General features: G+C 40.0%; 1 protein-coding gene and 1 long non-coding RNA gene across 3 annotated transcripts in view; one reads left to right on the top strand and one right to left on the bottom strand.

The window, feature by feature from the left end:
* Positions 1-1,802: 1,802 nt before the first annotated feature.
* Positions 1,803-22,799, bottom strand: LOC129650636 (uncharacterized). 2 transcript variants are annotated; one of them, XR_008713905.1, is made up of 4 exons: positions 22,711-22,780; positions 11,609-11,736; positions 4,447-4,543; positions 1,803-2,180 (listed from the first exon to the last, which is right to left on the bottom strand). It is a non-coding gene; the product is annotated as an uncharacterized LOC129650636 (long non-coding RNA). The 2 variants fall into 2 exon arrangements; XR_008713904.1 differs by lacking the exon at positions 4,447-4,543 and having other exon boundaries at positions 1,807-2,180; positions 22,711-22,799.
* A 31-nt stretch (positions 22,800-22,830) lies between these two features.
* Positions 22,831-23,123, top strand: part of SVEP1 (sushi, von Willebrand factor type A, EGF and pentraxin domain containing 1) — a 229,895-nt gene continuing 229,602 nt past the window's right edge. The window contains exon 1 of the mRNA XM_055579296.1: positions 22,831-22,949. The gene's annotated coding sequence lies outside the window, so the exon portion shown is untranslated. The remainder of the gene's footprint in view (positions 22,950-23,123) is intronic.

Below are 23,123 nucleotides of genomic sequence, written 5' to 3'. Positions count from 1 at the left end.
AGGGTTTTCACAAGGATAAAAATGTGAAAACTTGCTTTTTTATTGAAGGACAGTTGATTTATAATGTTGCATTAGTTTCTGATATACAGTGAGGTGATTCAGTTATATATATATATATATATTCCTTTTCATATTCTTTTCCATTATGGTTTATCATAGGTTATTGAATATAGTTCCCTGTGCTATAGAGTAGGACCTTGTAGTTTATCCATCCTGTATATGCTAGTTTGCATTTGCTTGTCCTGAACTCCCAGTCCTTCCCTTCCCCACACCCCTTCCCCCTTGGCAACCACAATCTGTTCTCTATGTATGTGAGTCTGTTTTTGTTCCAAAGATGTATTCATTTGCGTTGTATTTTATATTACACATATTCGTTGTTGTTTAGTTACTCAAGTGTCCACGTCTTTGTGACCCCATGGACTGCAGCATGCCAGGCTCCCTTCCCTGTCCTTCACCATCTCCTGGAGTTTGCTCAAAGTTATGTCCATTAAGTCAATGATGCTATCCAACCGTCTCATCCTCTGCCGTCCCCTTCTCCTCCTGCCTTCAGTCTTTCCCAGCATCAGGGTCTTTTCCAATGAGTCAACTGCCATAAGGATAGTGTCATCTGCATAACTGAGGTTACCATAACCTCATATTCCATATATAAGTGATATCATATGGTGTTTGTCTTTTTCTTTCTGGCTTACTTAGTATGATAATCTTTAGGTCTATCCAGTTCTTTTCAATGGCTGAGTACTATTCATTGTAGCATTCCATCTTCTTTATCTATTTATCTGTAAATGGACATTTAGGTTGTTTCCATGTCTCGGGTGAACTTTCCAAATGGCTCAGTGGTAAGAATCTGCCTACCAATGCAGGAGATGCAAGGGATGAGGGTTCGGTCCTTGGGTCTGGAAGATCCCCTGGAGTAGGAAATAGCAATCCACTCCAGTATTCTTGCCTGGAAAATTCCATGTACAGTGGAGCCTGGTGGGCTACAGTCAATGGGGTTGCAAAGAGTTGGACACAGTTGAGGACGGAGCACACATGCACACGTCTTGGCTATTGTAAATAGTGCTGCTATGAACAGAGGGGTACATGTATCTTTTTGAATTATAGTTTTGTCTGGATGTTTGCCTAGGAGTGGGATTGCTGGGTCATAGGGAAGCTCTAGTTTTAGGTTTTTGAAGGACCTGCGTAGTGTTTTCCATAGTGGCTGTACCAATTTACATTCCCACCTACAGTGTAGACAGGTTCCTTTGAAAACTTTTTGTCATTACTCATGAAGGTTCAGTACTGGGGTCTCCCCCAGGTTGATGTCCTACTGACTTTTGCTCAGCTACCCTGTATTGTTCATGCCCCTCTCACTGCCCACGGACACATCTCCTGGGTCACAGCTGCTCTCCCAACATAGCCTTTGGCATCAACCACCTTCTGCATTCTTAGTTGGTGCTGTATTCCTCTTACCTGGTGGACAACCCTAGTTCCAACAGTTTTAATCATCATGACTTTAATGCTCGGCCCTGCGCTACACGTCACAGCTCAACTGAAATGTAACCTAATTAATTGTGTTAGAAATGCAACCTAATTAATGTGTAGAAGAAGGTCTAAAATCTCTTTTTGAATGCAAGCCAGACTCTCACAAATGGGTGTCATAAAAGCTTTAGTGAGACTTCTCCTGGCTCAAAGAGAGACATGCCTGATTTATGATTTCTTGTTAGCACTTAACATTTTATTTGGATTTAGAGATAACTCTAGACACATCAATCAAGCAAGCTGTTTTCAATCTTTATTCTCAGCTGTTCCTGGTGCCAGATTGTCTAACAAACAGAGGCACAAACAGATGTAGTTTGTGACTGGTGGAGACCATTCTCAGTCATGGAGCAGGCCAGCTGGTCGTGCAAACCACAGTCCAGTCCACGCCTGATTCACAGGCATGAATAATGTGTAGATATCACACTTACAAAATAATAAAAGTTTATTGTAGGAGATTAACATTTGCTAGCAAATTTGATAGTCAAAAATGGCATTTTATTATAACATGTATTCATACAATGAGACTGTGCAAAGTTGAACTTTCCTTGTTGTTCAGTCTCTCAGTCGTGTCCAACTCTTTGTGACCCCAAGCATTGCAGTACACCAGGCTTCCCTGTTCTTTACCATCCCTCAGATTTCCTGTCCTTCACCATCTTCCTTACCTAATAAAAAAAATATGAAGCTATCATAATTGGAAAATAGAACTTTGGCAAAAGAATCAACAGGGTATATAATTGACAATCCGGAGACATGACATATACTAATATGTAATAAACACACAGATAGATGAATATATGTATGTATACATAGCATATGTATGTGTAGAGGGGTATTGTTTTCCTTGGTTGCTTTATTGCATGTAACAAAGATCACCAATCCAATCTTGCAATGTCAAAGAAACTCAGGCTCCCACCACACAGCTCCACCACTACCACCTCCCGTGACCCTTGGTGGGGTGGGGAACACCAAAAGACCCTGAATTAGAACGACAGTGGCGAGTCCCTCACTACATGATCTGGTACATTAGTAGTAGTCGCTGAACCCTGATGAGCATCAGGCAGGTATGGGGGGACACATCACAGCACAAGATGGAAGAGATCTCAGGTGCCAGGAACAGCTTGGCTACCTCGGGTAGATGCTGGCAGATGGGCCATCTCAGTGCTCATCCATCACTGGTGGAGGGGAGAGAAGTTTAGGCAGAGTTTAGCTGCTGTTCTTACATCTCACCATGTACTTCCGGCCCCCACTGATGGGCTGCAGCCGCTGTTGGCCATTGGCTGTGCCCACCAGCACCCAGTCCTCTCAAAGGTGGGGGTATAGGCTCATTATCTGAGACATGAGTTGGTGTTCCTGGGGCTCCCTGGCCCTCCTTGGGTCTCAGCACTGCTGGCAAGAGTCTAGACTGCCAGGTCTAGGTGGTCTGATCTTTGACACAATGCTCTTGGTTCCACTAGAGTTACCCACCGGCTCCTTACCACACCCTGGTCCTGCAGGTCCCAGATCCTGATAGTGCTGTTGGTGAGGCCATGTATACATATTTTGTAGTTTAGTATATGATAAGGTCATTGCAATTTTGTGAATAAAAAGGATTACTCAAAAATGTTCTGCCAGGCTGTTTTCTTAATTATTTGGAAAAGAAATCTGCACTTTACATCATGTTGATAAGATAATTTCAAATTCCCTGATGGCTCATATGGTAAAGATTTAAACAAAAAACCAAACTATGTAAGTGCTGGATGAAAATGTAGATAAATCTGAATGATCTTAGCATGGGAACAGATTTTCTAAGGATAAAAGCAATGTAAGGAATAAAGGAAAGCAACGATAAATTTGACTTTATAAAAATTAAACTACTTTGTATTATTAAGACACCACATCATTAAAAAACAAATTATTGGAGTTATCAAAGTTTCATAAATAGTATCCTTCTTCCCTGCCCAACAAATGAACCAGTTGAGATATAAAGGAAATGAGTCAATAGATTGAGGCCAAATACCGCATTATTATTAAGCTAATTTTGGAGAGTATTGCCAGAGAGGGAAATAGACAAGTGAGTTTGCTATCACAGAGCCCCTGAATTGGTTTATGTACCTGTCCACTCTGGAGAAGGAAATGGCAACCCACTCCAGTAGTCTTTCCTGGGAAATCCCATGGACAGAGGAGCCTGGCAGATTACAGTCCATGGGGTCGCAAGAGAGTCAGACATGACTTAGCAACTAAATCACCACCACCTGTCCACTCATAGGCAGCCTTGGAGCAACCCAAGTCTTCACATTTGGGGTTTGCACCTGTTGAACCTACAGTGTGAGAAAGCAGAAAAGAAGCTGTTCCTTTTGTCTCAGTGGGGGGGATGTTTGCTCTCAAATTAGAAAAGACTTGAAAGGGGTTGCTGTTTAGTCACTAAGTCGAGTCCAACTCTTTTGGGACTCTGTGAACTATAGCCTGCCAGGTTCCTCTATCCATGGGATTCCCCAGGCAAGAATACTGGAGTGGGTTGCATTTCTTTCTCCAGGAGATCTTCCTGACTCAGGGATCAAACCCACATTTCCTGCATTGGCAGGCAGATTCTTTACTGCTGAGCCACCAGGGAAACCCTTTGAAAACAGTACTGAGCTATGTATGCATAGATTTAGCTCCCAAACTCATCAAGTGGATCATGATCCTGCTTCTCTCTTAGGAAAAAGTGATAGCAAGATCAGAATATGTCCAGGAATCTAATGCACATAGAATTCATTATAGATATCAGGAGTGAGATAGGACCATTCTCTACCTAAGATAAATTAAGGTAAATATATGTTACAGAACTTGCAGTTGATTACTCATTCCCAAAGAGCTCATATAAACTAAAAAGAAAAAGTTTCTAACATAAAGTTCAACAAAGGACATAAGTTGTAGAACTACAAAGACCTAATAACATGAATAACATACACATTTGCACTCATCTCACACGCTGGTAAAGTCATGCTCAAAATTCTCCAAGCCAGGCGTCAGCAATACGTGAACCATGAACTTCCAGATGTTCAAGCTGGTTTTAGAAAAGGCAGAGGAACCAGAGATCAATTGCCAACATCCGCTGGATCATCGAAAAAGCAAGAGAATTCCAGAAAAACATCTATTTCTGCTTTATTGACTATGCCAAAGCCTTTGACTGTGTGGATCACAATAAACTGTGGAAAATTCTTCAAGAGATGGGGATACCAGACCAACTGACCTGCCTCTTGAGAAACCTATATGCAGGTCAGGAAGCAACAGTTAGAACTGGACATGGAACAACAGACTGGTTCCAAATAGGAAAAGGAGTACGTCAAGGCTGTATATTGTCACCCTACTAATTTAACTTCTACGCAGAGTACATCATGAGAAATGCTGGGCTGGAAGAAGCACAAGCTGGAATCAAGATTGCTGGGAGAAATATCAATAACCTCAAATATGCAGATGACATCACCCTTATGGCAGAAAGTGAAGAGGAACTAAAAAGCCTCTTGATGAAAGTGAAAGAGGAGAGTGAAAAAGTTGGCTTAAAGCTCAACATTCAGAAAACTAAGATCATGGCATCTGGTCCCATCACTTCATGGGAAATAGATGGGGAAACAGTGGAAACAGTGTCAGACTTCATTTTTGGGGGCTCCAAAATCACTGCAGATGGTGACTACAGCCATGAAATTAAAAGACGCTTACTCCTTGGAAGGAAAGTTATGACCAACCTAGATAGCATATTCAAAAGCAGAGGCATTACTTTGCCAACAAAGGTCCGTCTAGTCAAGGCTATGGTTTTTCCAGTGGTCATGTATGGATGTGAGAGTTGGACTGTGAAGAAGGCTGAGTGCCGAAGAATTGATGCTTTTGAACTATGGTGTTGGAGAGTCCCTTGGACTGTGGTGTTGGAGAGTCGCTTGGACTGCAAGGAGATCCAACCAGTCCATCCTAAAGGAGATCAGTCCTGGGTGTTCATTGGAAGGACTGATGCTAAAGCTGAAACTCCAGTACTTTGGCTACCTCATGCGAAGAGTTGACTCATTGGAAAAGACCCTGACGCTGGGAGGGATTGGGGGCAGGAGAAGAAAGGGACGACAGAGGATGAGACGGCTGGATGGCATCACTGACTTGATGGACATGGGTTTGGGTGGACTCCAGGAGTTGGTGATGGACAGGGAGGCCTGGTGTGCTGCGATTCATGGGGTCACAAAGAGTCGGACACGACTGAGCGACTGAACTGAACTGAATAACATGAAAATTCTCAAACTAATTAGTATTCAAAGAAATGTAAATAGTAAATGTTAATGTGTATATAAAGTTTCTTAGAGTTATCATTCCACCTTGGAGAGAAAAACAGGATCCATCAGCTTCTGTGCAGTTGGTATGGTGATGATAAAGTACAAGCCATGACTTGGTACCAATCAGCAGCCGGTGACTGCAAAAATGACTTAATTCCTGATATTATTAAGGCTTATCTCATCAAAGCATTAAATCAAATGTACCAGTAAGAATTGGTTCCCCATTTCTAAATCGCAAATTGAAGGAGAATGTTGGTCAACGGGCAGCATGTAATACACAGTTGTTGTTGTTCAGTCGCTCAGTCGTGTCCGACTCTTTGTGACCCCATGGAATGTAGCACACAAGGCTGCCCTGGCCATCAGTTTCTCCCAGAATTTGCTCAGACTCATGTCCATTGAGTCCATGATGCCATCCAACCACCTCATCCTCTGTCACCCTCTTCTCCTGCCCTCCATCTTTCCCAACATTAGGGTCTTTTCCAGTGAGTCAACTCTTCACATCAGGTGGCTAAAGTATTGGAGCTTCAGTTTCAGCATCAGTCCTTCCAGTGAATATTCAGGGTTGATTTCCTTTAGGGTGAACTGGCTTGATCTCCTTTGCTGTACTCCCACCCAAACCCTAACTTGCTTTACTTCAGTCTATCTGGTGGATCGTGCAATGATAGGACATTAGCTCAGGGCTGGAAAGAGCAGTGGATGGGCTGGTAAAAGTGGGTCTCGTTGGTTGACGGGTGTGTGCAGTCGGGATATAGACAAGTGTGCTGAGATAACATATCAAGACAGAACATTTACTGCCTGACTCCTTGGCCGATCACATTTACCCAAGGAAAATGTCCCAGTCTGAGTTTCCGTGAAAGCTATAAGGTGGACGTGCATGCTAAATCACTTTAGTTGTGTCTGACTCTTTTTCGATGCTATGTTGCCCCCAGGCTCCTCTGTCCATGGGATTCTCGAGGCAAGAATGCATGGCAGTCCATTCCAGTATTCTTCCTCAGAGAATCCCATGGACATAGGAGCTGGGTAGGCTACAGTCCATGGGGTCTCAAAGAGTCGGACATGATTGAAGTGACTTTGCACACACACATGCCTTCCTAATTGGGAAGTTAAACTTTCTAAAGATAATCATTGTTATTGATGACATGGTGAGACCAATACTTTCCTACACAAATGCTGGTTGTATAAATTAATTAGGATTTTTTAATTTTTTCTCTATTTATTTTTGGCTGTGCTGGGTGTTTGTTGCTGTCCAGGCTTTTCTCTAGTTGGGGCCTGCGGGGGCTATCTCTAGTTATGCTGTGCAGTCTTATTGCGATGGCTTCTCTTGTTGCAGAGCCCAGGCTCTAGGGCTTCAATAATTGCAGCACCTGGGCTCTAGAGCATAGGCTCAGTAGTTGTGGTACATGGGCCCAGCTGCTCCAGAGCATGTGGGATCTTCCCAGATCAGGGTTTAAACCCTTGTCCTCTGCATTGGCAGGCAGAGTCTTTCCCACTGAGCCACCAGGGAATCCCTTAATTGTAAATTTTTATCAAGAACTTTATAAAGATAATATCTTTTAACTCACTAAATTTCGTTTTAAGGACTCTATCCAATGCAGAGATGAAAAGACATTTACATCACTTTATGATCTAATGGCTCCCAAAGGAAAATCTTTTGAAATTATGGGATTTCAGTAGAATATAATACTATGTAGAAGTATTAAAAATTATATTTTTAGAAATTCAGACTATTATATTTTATCTATTAAATTGTCAAATGTAAGAATAAAACTTACTTATAGTATGGTTTGCAACATGCATATCCCTAGCTGGAGGAAATATTCTGTTAAGATTTTTTTTTTCATAAATAGAATTACAAATAATTTTTTTCTCTCTACTTTTTTGACTACCTAAATTCCTCACCATAATTTTGTGTTACCTTTTTTAAGAATTTATTTTATTGAAATATAATTCATCTATAATGTTAATTTCTGCTGTATTGCTTTTAAATATACATCTGCATGTATAAATTAATAAATAATTTTCACATTTATACCCATCTTTGTAGCTATGTTCATAACACTCTAGGCAATTCTATATAGTATTCATGGGTTTTTCAGTTCTGTGTCTCAAAATCATCTTGTGAATTTTGATTCATTTTTATGTTGAGTGAAATATTTTTCTTTTCAAGTAGTAGATGAAACACATTCAATAGTAGATGAGTTTGCTGAAGTTTGTATAATCAGAGAGTATCTATTGAAGTCTCCACAGGTGAAAGGCAGTGGATCTGAGTGTAGACTTTTCTTCAGTGTTGTCTGGCATCTAATATTACATAGAAGTTTGAGGCAAATCTAATTTTTGTGCCATTGAAAGTCACCTGTTTTATTTTGGTTTTGGCTAGTTACTCTAACAGAATTTCATTTCGTTATCATCAAAATTCAAAAATCTTTCAGTCCATTGGTCACTAATTTCACCCCTAAGAGAGACACTTATTTTTGGTTGAGGGTCAGTGTTGCTTGAAATATGGGAAGTTTGTGGTCACCAGAGGTGTCTGTACCAAGACTCTCGGGTGTATGCTTTCCCTAAGATCACCCAGGGCTTCAGCTCTGCAGGTGAAATGATAGATATCCACTCTGACTAGTTTAGTAATCACTCATGAAAAACACTATGGTGTGCAACCCATGGGTGATTCTTTTTTAAATTTTTTAAAAATGTTGTTTTATTTTCGGCTGTGCTGGGTCTTCATAGCCATGCTTGGGCAGCTTTCTAGTTGTGGTGTGTGGGCTTCTCATTGTAGTCGCTTCCCGTCGCAGAGCATGAGCTCGAGGGCTCACAGCTATGGCACATGGGGTTAGTTGCCCAGTGGCATGTGGAATCTTCCCAGATCAGGATCTGAACCTGTGTCCCCTGCACTGGGGCTTTCCTGGTGCCTCAGATGGTAAAGAATCCGCCTGCAATGCAGGAGACCTGGGTTCAATCCCTGGGTAGGGAAGAACCTCTGGAGAAGAAAACGGCAACCCATTCCAGTATCCTTGCCTGGAGAATTCCACGGACAGAGGAGCCTGGCAGGCTATAGTCCGTGGGGTCACAAAGAGTCAGACATGACTGAGTAACTAACACTACCCCTGCATTGGCAGGTAGACTCCTAACCACTGGACCACCAGGGAAGTCCCATGGGTGATTTTTTTAAATCCTGTGTCAGCTATGTTCCAAGCGCTATTTTTATCATTTGCAGATGCTTTAGTGAAAAGACTTATAGGATCAGGATAACTGGATCTAAGCCATCACAAAGCATTGCAGGTCATGTATGAACTATGGCTGTGTACACCAGTCTTTTGATTTTTGCAAATGTAACTCCTGCCAAGTAGATTATACTGCCTTTGCTTTGTCAATAAAGCTTCTCCCCATCCCCACAGTAGAGTCCTATATTTTCTAGGCCATACTAGCAGACAGGTTGTTGTTCAGTCACCAAGTTGTGTCCAACTCTTCACAACCCCATGGACTGCAGCACGCCAGGCTTCTCTATCCTTCACCATCTTCTGGAGTTGGCTCAGACTCCTGTCCATCAAGTCAGTGATGCCATCCAACCATCTCATCCTCTGTCACCCCCTTCTCTCCCCGCCCTCAATCTTTCCCAGAATCAGGGTCTTTTCACAATGAGTCAGCTGTTCACATCAGTGGCCAAAGCATTGGAGTTTTAGCGTCAGTCCTTCCAAAGAGTATTCAGGGTTGATTTCCTCTAAAATTGACTGGTTTGATCTCCTTGATGCTTTCAAACTGTGGTGCTGGCAAAGACTCCTGAGAGTCCCTTGAAAAGCAAGGAGATCAAAGCAGCAGACAGCTAGAAGTAGGACAATTTGTCAAGAAATAAGCAAAATCTTCTGCTTTCAACTTCACCCCCTCCTGTGGCATCAGGTCCTTTCTGGAATCTATCGTGTTCATCGGAAGTCCCCAGGGGACAGTGTGTGTGCTTGAATTCCCAGCTGAGGCTAGACCTGCTCCTTTGCGATTATCTTCCTGTCTTGCCCCAGCTTCCTGGGTCAGCACCTTGCTCAGCCTGTCGTCAGTGCCCCTCATCACTGTCGCTGTTTCTATTGCCCTCTGTAATAATGTCGCTAGGCCTGCCTGAGGGACTGTCTCCTAATACTCCCCAACCTGTGGAAACAGTCTTCACTGAGGTAGCCAAGTGCTGCCACTGGGCACCCCAGCCACCAGGTGCCAGCGATGCTGTGCCACACACCGTTGTCTTACAGAGTCTTAAATAAAATCAGCACATTAAGTTTCTATTCACAGGCCTCTCTCTCTGGCTTGGTTGTGGAATTAAAACCACAAGCTCAGATGTTTTTGCTGTGTGGGTTTGGATCCTGGCTGTGTTACTGTGGGCAATAACTTAATCTTGCTGGTCTTCATTCCTAAAATGTTGTAGTAGAAGTAATAATAATAATAATATCTGCTTCATGGAGATGTTTTGATGAGTAAATACACCTATCCTGAAAACTCTGTCATTAAGTGAATACGATTATTTTTAAAAATCCATTGAATTACATGAGAACTATTCTATTGCAACTAGGCAGCTCCCTAAACATGAAGTGCTTAAGAGACACATCCTCTTTTATAGCATTTATATTATGGAATTAAAATTCTATTAATTTATAATGCATGTGTGTGATAAGTCACTTCAGTCATGTCTGACTCTTTGTGACACTGTGGACTGTAGCCCCCCCAGGCTCCTTTGTCCATGGGGATTCTCCAGGACAAAGAATACTGGAATGGGTTGCCATGCCCTCCTCTGGAGTTTTGACCACTAGCACCACCTGGGAAGCCCAAGACCTGCGGGACAGTTTGAAGAAGCCATTGAAAAAACTTAGGAGACATTATGAGTAAAATGTTTAAAGCTACTGAAAAGATCAAAAGTTTCTACCACTTTAGAAGCATCTCTTAACTAATACATTAATAATGTACCAATTGATGTATTAATTGGGTATACTAAGTATAATTTGAGAGCTTTTTTAAAGAAACAATTGAAATAGGTAAAAGACTTTAAGCTGAAATGCAAAATCCTTTTCAGCTTGCAAAATCCATGCAAAACTAAAAGTATGAGTTATTAACTTTAATGTATCAAATAATAATATAATGATATAATATATAAAGAAAAAACAAATATAACTGAAGAGAAACATAACTGTTGAAAATTTTGGCCTCTCTTCTCCATGAGAAATCAAGTAGTCAAAAATAAATAGCATTATATAGAGAATAAGAGAACTATAACAGGACTGCAAAATATACAATTATAGACCAGCCCTTTTCATAACCCCTGGGGATATTTATTAAAATTAATTATAAAACAATACTCACAAAATTTAATAAATTTTGCAGATAAATATATTTTCTAAAGTAAAATGATGCTTTCTTAAATAACTCTTGAGCTAATGGTACTGAGATATTTAGTGGCAATGATAACCTTAATATATACACAAAAGTGAAAGTCACTCAGTCATGTTTGACTCTTTGCAACCCCATGAACTGTATATTCTGGCCTGAATTCCCCAGGCCAGAATACTGGAGGGGGTAGCCTTTCCCTCCTCCAGGGGATCTTCCCAACCCAGGAATCGAACTGGGGTCTCCTGCATTGCAGGCGGATTCTTTACCAACGGAACTATCAGGGAAGCTCTAATATAAACAGACTGCTTACAAATTAAGCAGAGAAATCATGATTATTCTATTTTCCAAAAGGTGTAAAAGACTTGAATATGAATTTTCTAAAAATCAAGCAGATAATAAGCCTATTGAAAGTTAGAAAATATTTAATACAAGACACTTTTTAAAGTTAATTTTTGTACCTGCTGCTGCTGCTGCTAAGTCTCTTCAGTCGTGTCCGACTCTGTGCGACTCCATCGACGGCAACCGATCAGGCTCCCCCGTCCCTGGGATTCTCCAGGCAAGAACACTGGAGTGGGTATTTTTGTACCTATTTTGAAGCAAATGCATTTTTAAAAAATAGAGTTGGCTTTACTTATTTAATTTATCGTATTATTTTTGGCCGTGCTGGGTCTTCACTGCTACATGTGAACCTTCTCTGGTTGTGGCCAGCTGGGGATCCTTTCTAGCTGCAGCGTGGAGGCTTCTCACTGCAGTGGCTTCTTTTCTCGTGGATCGTGAGCTCTAGGGCATGTGGGCTTAGTTGCCCTGTGGCCTGTGGAATCTTCCTGGACCGGGGATTGAACCCATGTCCCTTGCTTTGGCAGGCAGCTTCTTAATCACTGGACTACCAAGGAAGTCCACCAAGGCTTTTTAATATAATATTCAGTGTATATAAATAAAGCACAAAGGAGAGTGTAAACTAGTATAGCCTTTCTTGTGACCGATTTGAAAACAATACCTTAAAAATGTAGATATATTTTGAAACAGAAGTTCTACTTCTAAAAACTGGGGAGACAATTCTGTTGTAATGTTTGTGACCACGGTATCAGGCACAAGGATGTTCACAGCAGTGTCATTTATGAGAACCAGAAATTGGAAATAACCCAAATAGCAGACATGTTATTAGTTAACTAAATTATGCTATAGTTTTACAGGCGTAAAACATCATGTTGCTGAGAAAGATGACATAACAATTTGTTTAAAATACCTTGTTCATTAAAAAAAAAAACAAACCTAGTCACTAAGGTTTTGCAGGATATATTCCATTTTTGTTTAACATGTGACTATAAAACCTGGCCGCAAGACGATCCAACCAGTCCATCCTAAAGGAGATCAGTCCTAGCTGTTCATTGGAAGGACTGATGTTGAAGCAGAAACTCCAATACTTTGGCCACCTCATGCGAAGAGCTGACTCATTTGAAAAGACCCTGATGCTGGGAAAGATTGAGGGCAGGAGGAGAAGGGGACGACAGAGGATAAGATGGTTGGATGGCATTACCGACTCAATGGACATGGGTTTCGGTGAACTCCGGGAGTTGGTGATGGACAGGGAGGCCTGGCGTGCTGCGGTTCATGGGGTTGCAAAGAGTCGGACACGACTGAGCGACTGAACTGAACTGATATACTAAAATATTCACAGTGATTTTATATGTTATTTATCTAATTGTAAAATTTCTTCCATCTGCTTAACTTTATTTTCTCATTATTATTCAATACTCTAGTACAATGAAAAAAATTGTGACTGTTAATAGTTTGTTTTTTTTTAAGTCACATCTCCAATTTTTAATTCATCTAGGAATTAGTTCCTCAAGTTAGCAGTGCCATCTGCTGATCATCTTGGGGCTGTTTCCTCAGAACAACAACAACAAAATGTTTAGAACTCAGGGAAGATGGTAGTTATCAAAATTAAACACCATAAAATAAGAAAAAGAATATATATGGGGAATCTTATGGAATTTACTTTGTGCTGCGTATTTCCGGTGCTGTTAAAAACAGTTTTCAAAATTTTTATTATGGAGTCTGTCATTCTTTCATTCCTTCATTTTATTTATACTTTTATCATCTTTAATTTACAGTCATCCCTTTTCATAGCAGTAATCAAAGAGAGAATATGAATTCCAGCCAAGTGTAGCTGCTAAGCCAGCAAATTGTAATGAGCCACAGTTCCGAGCCTCATGATAAAGTCATAAATGGGAAAATGAATTGGGTCAGAAATTGGGGTAAAGTAACATGAAACAAAAAAGGAAAATTTGTTTAGAATGGGGTAAAAAATGTGTTGTTGGACCTCTTTTGTAGTGAAGTGAGCACCTAACACAAATAGGTCTGCTAGTTTAGAGCAAATAAGAAAAAGATGATATTATAATACAGCCTATATTTTCCCATCTTGCCCGAAAGGGTGTAATAAAAGATTTGGCAAATGTCTTTTCAATTCCAGATTCATTATAATTCACATTATTCCCAAATTGACCCATCCTGTCAAAAAGAGTAGTCTAGCTAACCTGAGAAGGAAATGGCAACCCACTCCAGTGTTCTTGCCTGGAGAATCCCAGGGACGGGGGAGCCTGGTGGGCTGCTGTCTATGGGGTCGCGCAGAGTCGGACACGACTGAAGCGACTCAGCAGCAGCAGCTAGCCTGAGAGTACTTCTTCACAATGAACCCCTGTTCAACTAGTGCTTCATCTGAGTAACTCCAAATGCCTTCTGAATCATCCTAGAACACTACTGCTGCTGCTAAGTCACAAGAACACTGGAGTGGGTCGCCATTTCCTTCTCCAATGCATGAAAGTGAAAAGTGAAAGTGAATTCGCTCAGTTGTGTCCAACTCTTAGCGACCCCATGGACTGCAGCCTACCAGGCTCCTCCGTCCATGGGATTTTCCAGGCAAGAGTACTGGAGTGGGGTGCCATTGCCTTCACTACTTGGGCTCAAAGTCAAAATTGTTATAGTTATCTCGCATAGTCCATTCTGTGAAAATCTCAACAGGATTTACCCACTTGCAGTATCCTTGCAATTTCCACATGTTCCTTTGGTATCTCAAAGGTCATTAGTAGTGATTCCAGAATCGTAATAGCAACTCTTTTTGGTACACAGGCTTGAGCAGAAGTCTTAGATGTCTTCTGCTGTGAAGCATCTCATGCACTTCACAGGATGTTTTTCTGCTTTGCTTTAAAATATATATATATATATATATATATTTACAAAGTTACTTTTAATGATGGTAATATATTAAAATGTTCCACTTAAACTTGGGAGAATTTAGGGAAGCTAATGTGAGAGTTATAAAGAAAGCTGAGTGCCAAAGAACTGATGCTTTTGAACTGTAGTGTTGGGGAAGACTTTTGAGAGTCCCTTGGACTGCATGGAGATCCAACCAGTCCATCCTAAAGGAGATCCGTCCTGGGTGTTCATTGGAAGGACTGATGTTGAAGCTGAAACTCCATACTTTGGCCACCTGATGCAAAGAACTGACTCATTTAAAAAGACCCTGATGCTGGGAAAGACTGAAGGCGGGAGAAGGGGACAACAGAGGATGAAATGGTTGGATGGCATCACTGACTCAATGGACATGAGTTTGGGTAAACTTCAGGAGTTGGTGATGGACAGGGAGGCCTGATATGCTGTGGTCCATGGGGGTCACAAAAGAGACACGACTGAGCGACTCAACTGAACTAAACTGAAGGCAATGGCAATGATGTAAATTCATATCTCTCAACATATCCTCTTAAAGTCAGAACAACAAGAAGAAATAAAACTATACAAACTCTAGTAGTAGAGAATGTCCAAACTTTCAATCACTTGTAAAACTAGAAAAATAAAAAACAAAATACCAATGACTGCTCACACTCCTTATAGAAGTGTCAATGGAGAGCCAAAGCAGTTCTATTAAAGCTTGAAAGTGAGAAAACAGAAACTGGCAGTGGGCTTAAGGTTAATCTAGAAATTACTTCTAGAAAAAGAAAACCACACCTAAAAAGGAGTACTGACCTCATGGAAGGGACTGAGAGATGTACAGAGGATCCAAGGAGGCAATTAGAAAAAGGTAAGTTTGGGGAGATATAGGGGTTAAACAGATGGGGAAAACATCCTGGAAAATTCAGAATAAATGAGAAAAAGATGCAAGAGGGAAATTTAAGATCTTAGAAGACAACAGGAAATTAAAATATCAAAGAGCACATAATCATTCTCTTTACCCCCTATAGAAAAATGAAAACCATCTAGAAAGTTCTATTTTGCTAGACAGACTGAAGAAGATACTTTTGAATTAAGAATCTTATAATATACCCCTTTGAATGCAGAGTTCCAAAGAATAGCAAGGAGAAATAAGAAAGCCTTCTTCAGCAATCAGTGCAAAGAAATAGATGAAAACAATAGAATGGGAAAGACTAGAGATCTCGTCAAGAAAATTAGAGATACCAAGGGAACATTTCACGCAAAGATGGGCTCAATAAAGGACGGAAATGGTATGGACCTAATAGAAGCAGAAGATATTAAGAAGAGGTGACAAGAATACACATAAGAACTGTACAAAAAAGATCTTCATGATCCAGATAATCAGGATGGTGTAATCAGTTACCTAGAGCCAGACATCCTGGAATGTGAAGTCAAGTGGGCCTTAGGAAGCATCACTATGAACAAAGCTAGTGGAGGTGATGGAATTCCAGTTGAGCTATTTCAAATCCTGAAAGATGATGCTGTGAAAGTGCTGCACTCAATATGCCAGCAAATTTGGAAAACTCAGCAGTGGCCACAGGACTGGAAAAGGTCAGTTTTCATTCCAATCCCAAAGAAAGGCAATGCCAAAGAATGCTCAAATTACCATACAATTGCATTCATCTCACACGCTAGTAAAGTCATGCTCAAAATTCTCCAAGCCAGGGTTCAGCAATACGTGAACCATGAACTTCCAGATGTTCAAGATGGTTTTAGAAAATGCAGAGGAACCAGAGCTCAAATTGCCAAAATCTGCTGAAAAATTATTAATGATAAATAAATAAATAGATGTATGTCCAACTGGCAATTGAAAAGCCTACTGTTAAACGAGTTCTGCTTAATGGGTCAAAAGGGAAAAACAAACTGAAATTACAGAATTAATGAAAACCAGTAGCAATGAAAACACTATATATCAGAATCTGTTGAAGATATTTAAAGTACTGGTGAGAGGAAAACTCAAGCCTTAAACATGTTTAGGAATAAAAATAAAAGAATGAGGATAAGTGAGCTAAATAGCCAGCTCAAAATGCAAGAACAAAGTAAAGCAAAAACAAGAAAAAAATAAAGGTAAACAACAAAAATAAACCAAGGAGATAAAAGTAAGTGTTAGTAAGTAAATGTTAGTCGCTCAGTCGTGCCCAACTCTTTACAACCCCATGGACTGCAGCCCACCAGGCTCTTCTGTCCATGAGATTTTCCAGGCAAGGATACTGGAGTGGGTTGCCATTTCCTTCTTCAGGGGATCTTCCCAACCCAGGGATGGAACCCATGTCTCCTGCACTGCAGGCAGATTCCTTACCGACTGAGCTACGAGGGAAGCCCTAATCAGAGACATAGGAAAGGTAAAACAGGAATTATTGAGGTTCAGAGTGGAAAATAATATCTCTAATTCACAAACAAAATCCTTATTTTGAGGTGAAATAAAATAGACAAAATACCTCTAACTTAGAAAGTAAAAGGCAAAAAAGAATGGAGTGAAAACAAAATTGAAGCAGAAGGAATTACAAATCATAAGAGACCGTTTTATATATAGACTTCTATACAAGTAAAATGTTAAAGCCTTGATAAAATGGATAATTTCCTAAAGAATGCTAGTTTCCTAGGGCTGCCATAACAAGAGTACCACAAACTTGGCTTAAAATAATTTCTCACTGTGTTCTTGGTTCACTTCTGTTGCAATAAGAATGAAAAACATCCCAGTTTTTTTTTCTTTTGTGTATGTAATCTCCATAACAGTTTTGTGTTCAGGAAATCATATTAAAGTATAATACAATTTGAACTTTAAGGCATAATTGAATTCGGTTAAAGGCCTCATGACAAATCATGAAAGTTGGGATATTTTTGGTTCTAGATTAAGATAATAACAACCACACCACAGATAAAATCACATCAGTCAATCCCGCTACTGGGTTAACTGATAGAAGGTTTACTCGGAGGAAACCAGAATTGAAAGAGATGCGTGTACCTCAGTGTTCACTGCAGCATTGTTTGCAGAGGCTCGGATATGGAGGCAACCTGAATGTCCACTGACAGATGAATGGATAGAGAAGTTGTGGCACATACATACAATGCAATATTACTCAGCCATAAAAAGGAATGCAGCTGAGTCGGTTCTAATGAGGTGGATGAACCAAGAACCTATTATACAGAGTGAAGTAAATCAGAAAGAGAAAAACAAATATCGTATATTAACGCATGTATATGGAATCTAGAAAGATAGGATTGATGAACCTATTTGCAGGGCAGCACTGGAGATGTAGTCAGGGAACAGACTTGTGGACACAGTGGGGGAAGGAGAAGGAGGGATACATTGAAAAAGTAACCTTGGGACATATACATTCAATTCAGTCGCTCAGTTGTGTCCGACTCTTTGCATCCCATGAACCACAGCACACCAGGCCTCCCTGTCCAGCACCAACTCCTGGAGTCCACCCAAACCCATGTCCATTGAGTTGGTGATGCCATCCAGCCATCTCATCCTCTGTTGGCCCCTTCTCCTCCTGCCTTCAATCTTTCTCAGCATCAGGGTCTTTTCAAATGAGTCAGCTCTTTGCATCAGCTGGCTAAAGTATTGGAGTTTCAGCTTTAGCATCAGTCCTTCCAATGAACACCCAGGACTGATCTCCTTTAGGATGGACTGGTTGGATCTCCTTGCAGTCCAAGCGACTCTCCAACACCGCAGTCCAAGGGACTCTCAAGAGTCTTCTCCAACACCACAGTTCAAAAGCATTAATTATTTGGTGCTCAGCTTTCTTTATAGTCCAATTCTCACATCCATACATGACTACTGGAAAAACCGTAGCCTTGACTAGATGGACCTTTGTTGACAAAGTAATGTCTCTGCTTTTTAAAATGCTATCTAGGTTGGTAAAATAGATAGCCAACAGAAATTTGCTGTAGGATACAGGGAGCTCACACCCGGTGCTCTGTGACAACCTAGAGGGGTTGGGATGGGATGTAAGGTGGGAGGGAGGTTCAAGAAGAAGGGGACATAAGTATATCTATGGCTGATTCATGTTGATGTATGGCAGAAACTAGCACAATATTCGGAGAAGGCAATGGCTTCCCACTCCAGTACTCTTGCCTGGAAAATCCCATGGATGGAGGAGCCTGGTAGGCTGCAGTCCATGGGGTTGCGAAGACTCGGACACGACTGAGCGACTTCACTTTCATGCATTGGAGGAGGAAATGGCAACCCACTCCAGTGTTCTTGCCTGGAGAATCCCAGGGACGGGGGAGCCTGGTCGGCTGCCATCTATGGGGTCACACAGAGTTGAACACAACTGAAACGACTTAGCAGCAGCAGCAGCAGCAGCAGCACAATATTGTAAAGCAATTATCCTCCAATTAAAAATAAATGAAATCACTGTTAGTAACTTAGGTAATATTCTTTCAGACATGTATGTGTGTGTATACGTAACACATAAAACATACACACAATACCCCATGCATATCCATTTGTAAAGTGCAAAAAAATACTTTAAAATACTTTAAAATTTTAACTCACAAAATGTAATTTTATTTTATTTTATTTATTATTTTTTTTTGGAGGTGGTAGATACGTTTATTATCTGATTGTGTATGCATACAGAATATGTGTATGTATGCGCATATATCACAGGTGTATGCATATAGACTTGTAACAAGCAAATGAATACTTAAATAAAACATAATTTTAATTAGTGAATATTATTTCATTTTATGATATTGAATTTATATAATGCATCTCCTTTGATGGACATTTATTTCAGTTTACATATTCTTTTTAAATGCTTCACTGTTATAAAAATGCTTTGGTGAGAAAATTATTCTCTTAGGATTTAGTTTTAAAAATAATTTTTCTTTTATAATATTCCCAATATATTATTAACTGAAAACAAGTTGCAAAATTACTGTGAAGTAAATAGCATATTCAAAAGCAGAGACATTACTTTGCCAACAAAGGTCCATCTAGTCAAGGCTATGGTTTTTCCTGTGCTCATGTATGGATGTGAGAGTTGGACTGTGAAGAAGGCTGAGCGCCAAAGAATTGATGCTTTTGAACTCTGGTGTTGGAGAAGACTCTTGAGAGTCCCTTGGACTGCAGGGAGATCCAACCAGTCCATTCTGAAGGAGATCAGCCCTGGGATTTCTTTGGAAGGACTGATGCTAAAGCTGAAACTCCAGTACTTTGGCCACCTCATGCGAAGAGTTGACTCATTGGAAAACACTGTGATGCTGGGAGGAATTGGGGGCAAGCGGAGAAGGGGCCGACAGAGGATGAGATGGCTGGATGGCATTGTTGACTCGGTGGACGTGAGTCTGAGTGAACTCTGGGAGTTGGTGATGGACAGGGAGGCCTGGCGTGCTGTGATTCATGGGGTCACAAAGAGTTGGACACGACTGAGCGACTGAACTGAACTGAACTGAAAAAGTAGAAAAATTATACAAATGTTAAATAACCCCAAGAGCTTATTAAAACATTAATAAAATACACAAAATTCTAATAATGTAGTTGATACTAAGAAAAATTAATAATGTAATTGAAACTAAGGAAAACATGAGTTTGAGCAGACTCTGGGAGTTGGTGATGGACAAGTAAGCCTGGTGTGCTGCAGTCCATGGGGTCACAAAGAGTCAGACACGACTGAGCGACTGAACTGAACTGAACTAAGAAAAACACAAATATTATTATGAAAGATAAATGGGACATACATACCAAGGGGGTAAGGCAGGGTGGGATGAAATGGGAGATTCGGATTGATATATACACTATTGATACTATGTATAAAATAAATAACTGATGAGAAAATACCATGTAGCACAGGGAGCTCTCCTCAATGCTCTGTGGTGAACTAAATGGTAAGGAAATCCAAAAAAGAGGAGAAATATATATATATTCACGATTCACTTTCCTGTCAGTAGAAACTAACACATTATAAAGCAACTATGTTCCAATAAAAATTAATTTTAAAAATAATATAATAAATGGTCAGTGAATGAAAGCCAAAAAAACCAAGAACGTTTAAGAGACTATTATTCAAGATGATAGATGGTAGGTGAACAAAAAAAATAAATAAATAAAGAATCACATCACCTAGAGACATGGTGGCAGACTAGGAAGGAATTTAGACACTTCCTTGGTTAAAACTGAAAGGAAATTCCAGAAGAACTATAATAACAAAAGAAGGTAAACATTTAAAGATTCGTTGGAGATCATTATCTAAAACTCCAGGACAAGGCCTGAAGCACAGGCGATCTGGCAGTTAGCTCACAGCCAATGTCAAAAAATTCTTTTTTTTTTTTGGAAACAAAAAGGTTTTCTCTTGCACCTACTCTAGGATGTAATTCTCACAGGCCAAGACAATACAAAAATTCACTTCTATAGCTCACCCGATTGCAAAACTGATATTTGTGATAGTATTTGCTAAGTTAACATTTTTATATATGGCACTACTCTTAGATTGCATGTAAGTTTAGCATCCCAGGCTGCTTTTAGCATGTATCATTTCTTTAAACCCTCATGCCTAAAAGCATATAACACTACCACCCACTTTTCGTACCAGCGGAAGGCCAGAGCTATTTCTAATATTAATAAAACAGCTGCAATTACTGTTGTCGTTTTTAAAAATTCATTTATTTGACTGTGCTGGGTCTTAGTTGTGGCACACAGGGTTTTTGATTTTTATTGTGGCGTGCAGGATCTTTAGTTGAGGCATTTGGGATCTACTTTCCTGACCAGGGATAGAATCCAGGCCCCCTACATTGGGGGAACAGAACCTTAGCCACTGAACTACCAGAGAAGTCCACCACTATTTCTTATGGGGAGTTTTATGTGATTACAAATGAAAAATCTATATAATCTATGAATGTACAAATGTTACTACATATTGATAACATCTGTTATTATTGCTAAAATTAAGCCTTCTGTAAATAGGAGGAGATGGATCATGTATTTGGTCTTGGGGCTTTAGTCTTGATGCACCAAGGTGGTATCTCAGAGAACAGATGCAAAACTGCCCAAGAAAACTGCCAAGCTTCCAAACCTGAACATTCATACCCCTCAAATAATGATCTGGAAATAGAAGTCTTTCAGAGTTAAGTCATTGAGCCACTGGAGGGCAGCAGAGACAGGATTTTAATACACAAACCATTTATTAATAGTATTTGTTGACCAATTGATAGATTTATTCTTTTAATATTTCATAAGTACTACTGTATGCAAGGAATTTACCTTTTATTATGACTAAAGTCAGATGTGAACTTTTTCATTAATTATTTCTGTCATGATAGAGCATTTTACAGACATTTCTAGGTGAGTCCCTACTGTATATAGGATGGATTGAAATCTACACATTTTTACATAGTACAATTGAGAAGTCATAAAATTATAGAATTTAAAGGTAGCAAGAAAGTTACAGATCACCCATACTACTAATCTGTCATTTGAACAATGTCATTATCTTTTCTGTTCTTTCCTGTGTGTGAAAGTGTTGATTGGTTTCCTTTTCGACCTTTTCATTGTCAATGTTTAGGAATATATGGGAGAGTTAAAAAATGAAAGTAAAATTCAACCAGGAAATAATTTTTGTTAGTGCAATTCCTTCTTACTCTGCTTTCAAAAAGGAGGAAAAGAAAATACATTGAAGTTGATTTTGCAGTTGCCTTGTATTTTGACTCATCATAATACATCAAAGCAAGAATCAGCTCTTAATCTTCTCAGTAGCAAAGACTGATTTCAGTACAAAACATTTTAATAGTAAATTAAAATTAAAATGTGTTAAAAGGGAGCATATGCTGAAGTCTGTGCATTGTTGTTTTGTAGTCGATAAGTTGTGTCCAACTCTTTTGCGACCCTGTGGGCTGCAGCCCGCCAGGCTCCTCTGTCCATGGGATTCTCCAGGCAAGAATACTAGAGTGGGTTGCCATTTCCTCCTCCAGGGGATCTTCCTGACTCAGGGATTGAACCCATGTCTCCTGCTTGGCAGGCAGATTCTTTACCACTGAGCCACTTAGTGGAAGGAAACACCGAAGTATATGCATTTACCATCAAATATTTTAGTCCACGTAGTCAAGTAATGAGGCCAAGAATAATTTCCCTTACTTCACTCACAAGCCACTATAAAATGACCTCATGAAAATAAATTGGAAAAAATGTATTTCATTTTTCCATTTACTCATTCAGCCAATTATCACCAAGGCCCTATTTCACACAGCAAGATTTCCAGAACAAACAATTGTCCTTGAATGGTAGCCAGTCCAGTAGGAGAGGCAGAAAAGTTAATAAGTTTCTGTGTTAGGTGCTCAAGGGTGGAAAGCATAAGAGACTCACCTGATGGGTAGAACTCAGGTGTAGAGCATTTGACTGCATAAGAGGCTCACCTTACCAGGTTTTATTGCTTAGAGAAGTTTTAGCTAAGGAGATATTTAAGCCAGAAACTAAAAGGCAAGGAAAAAAAGAGACAGACAAGGAGAGATGCAAAAGCATTTGGGCTGTGGAAATGCCTACCTGCTGTGAATGCTTAGTCATTCAGTGTGGCCGGAGGTCAAGGTTGAGTGCAAGGCAGAGAGGTAAGTAATTGTGAAAGCATCAAGTCTCTGTAAACCACATTAGGGAGCTTGAGCTTTATCTTAGATGTAATTTTAACTTTACAAAGTTAATTCTGGTTAGTATGTGAAAAAATTGGACCAGAGAAGAAAATACTGAAGGAAGGGAATCCAGGTGCATCTCTAAGATGATGAATC

The sequence above is a fragment of the Bubalus kerabau genome, chromosome 4 (genome assembly GCF_029407905.1).
Source record: "Bubalus kerabau isolate K-KA32 ecotype Philippines breed swamp buffalo chromosome 4, PCC_UOA_SB_1v2, whole genome shotgun sequence".
NCBI classification, from domain to species: domain Eukaryota; kingdom Metazoa; phylum Chordata; class Mammalia; order Artiodactyla; family Bovidae; genus Bubalus; species Bubalus kerabau.
This window is presented reverse-complemented; position numbering and strand designations above follow the sequence as displayed.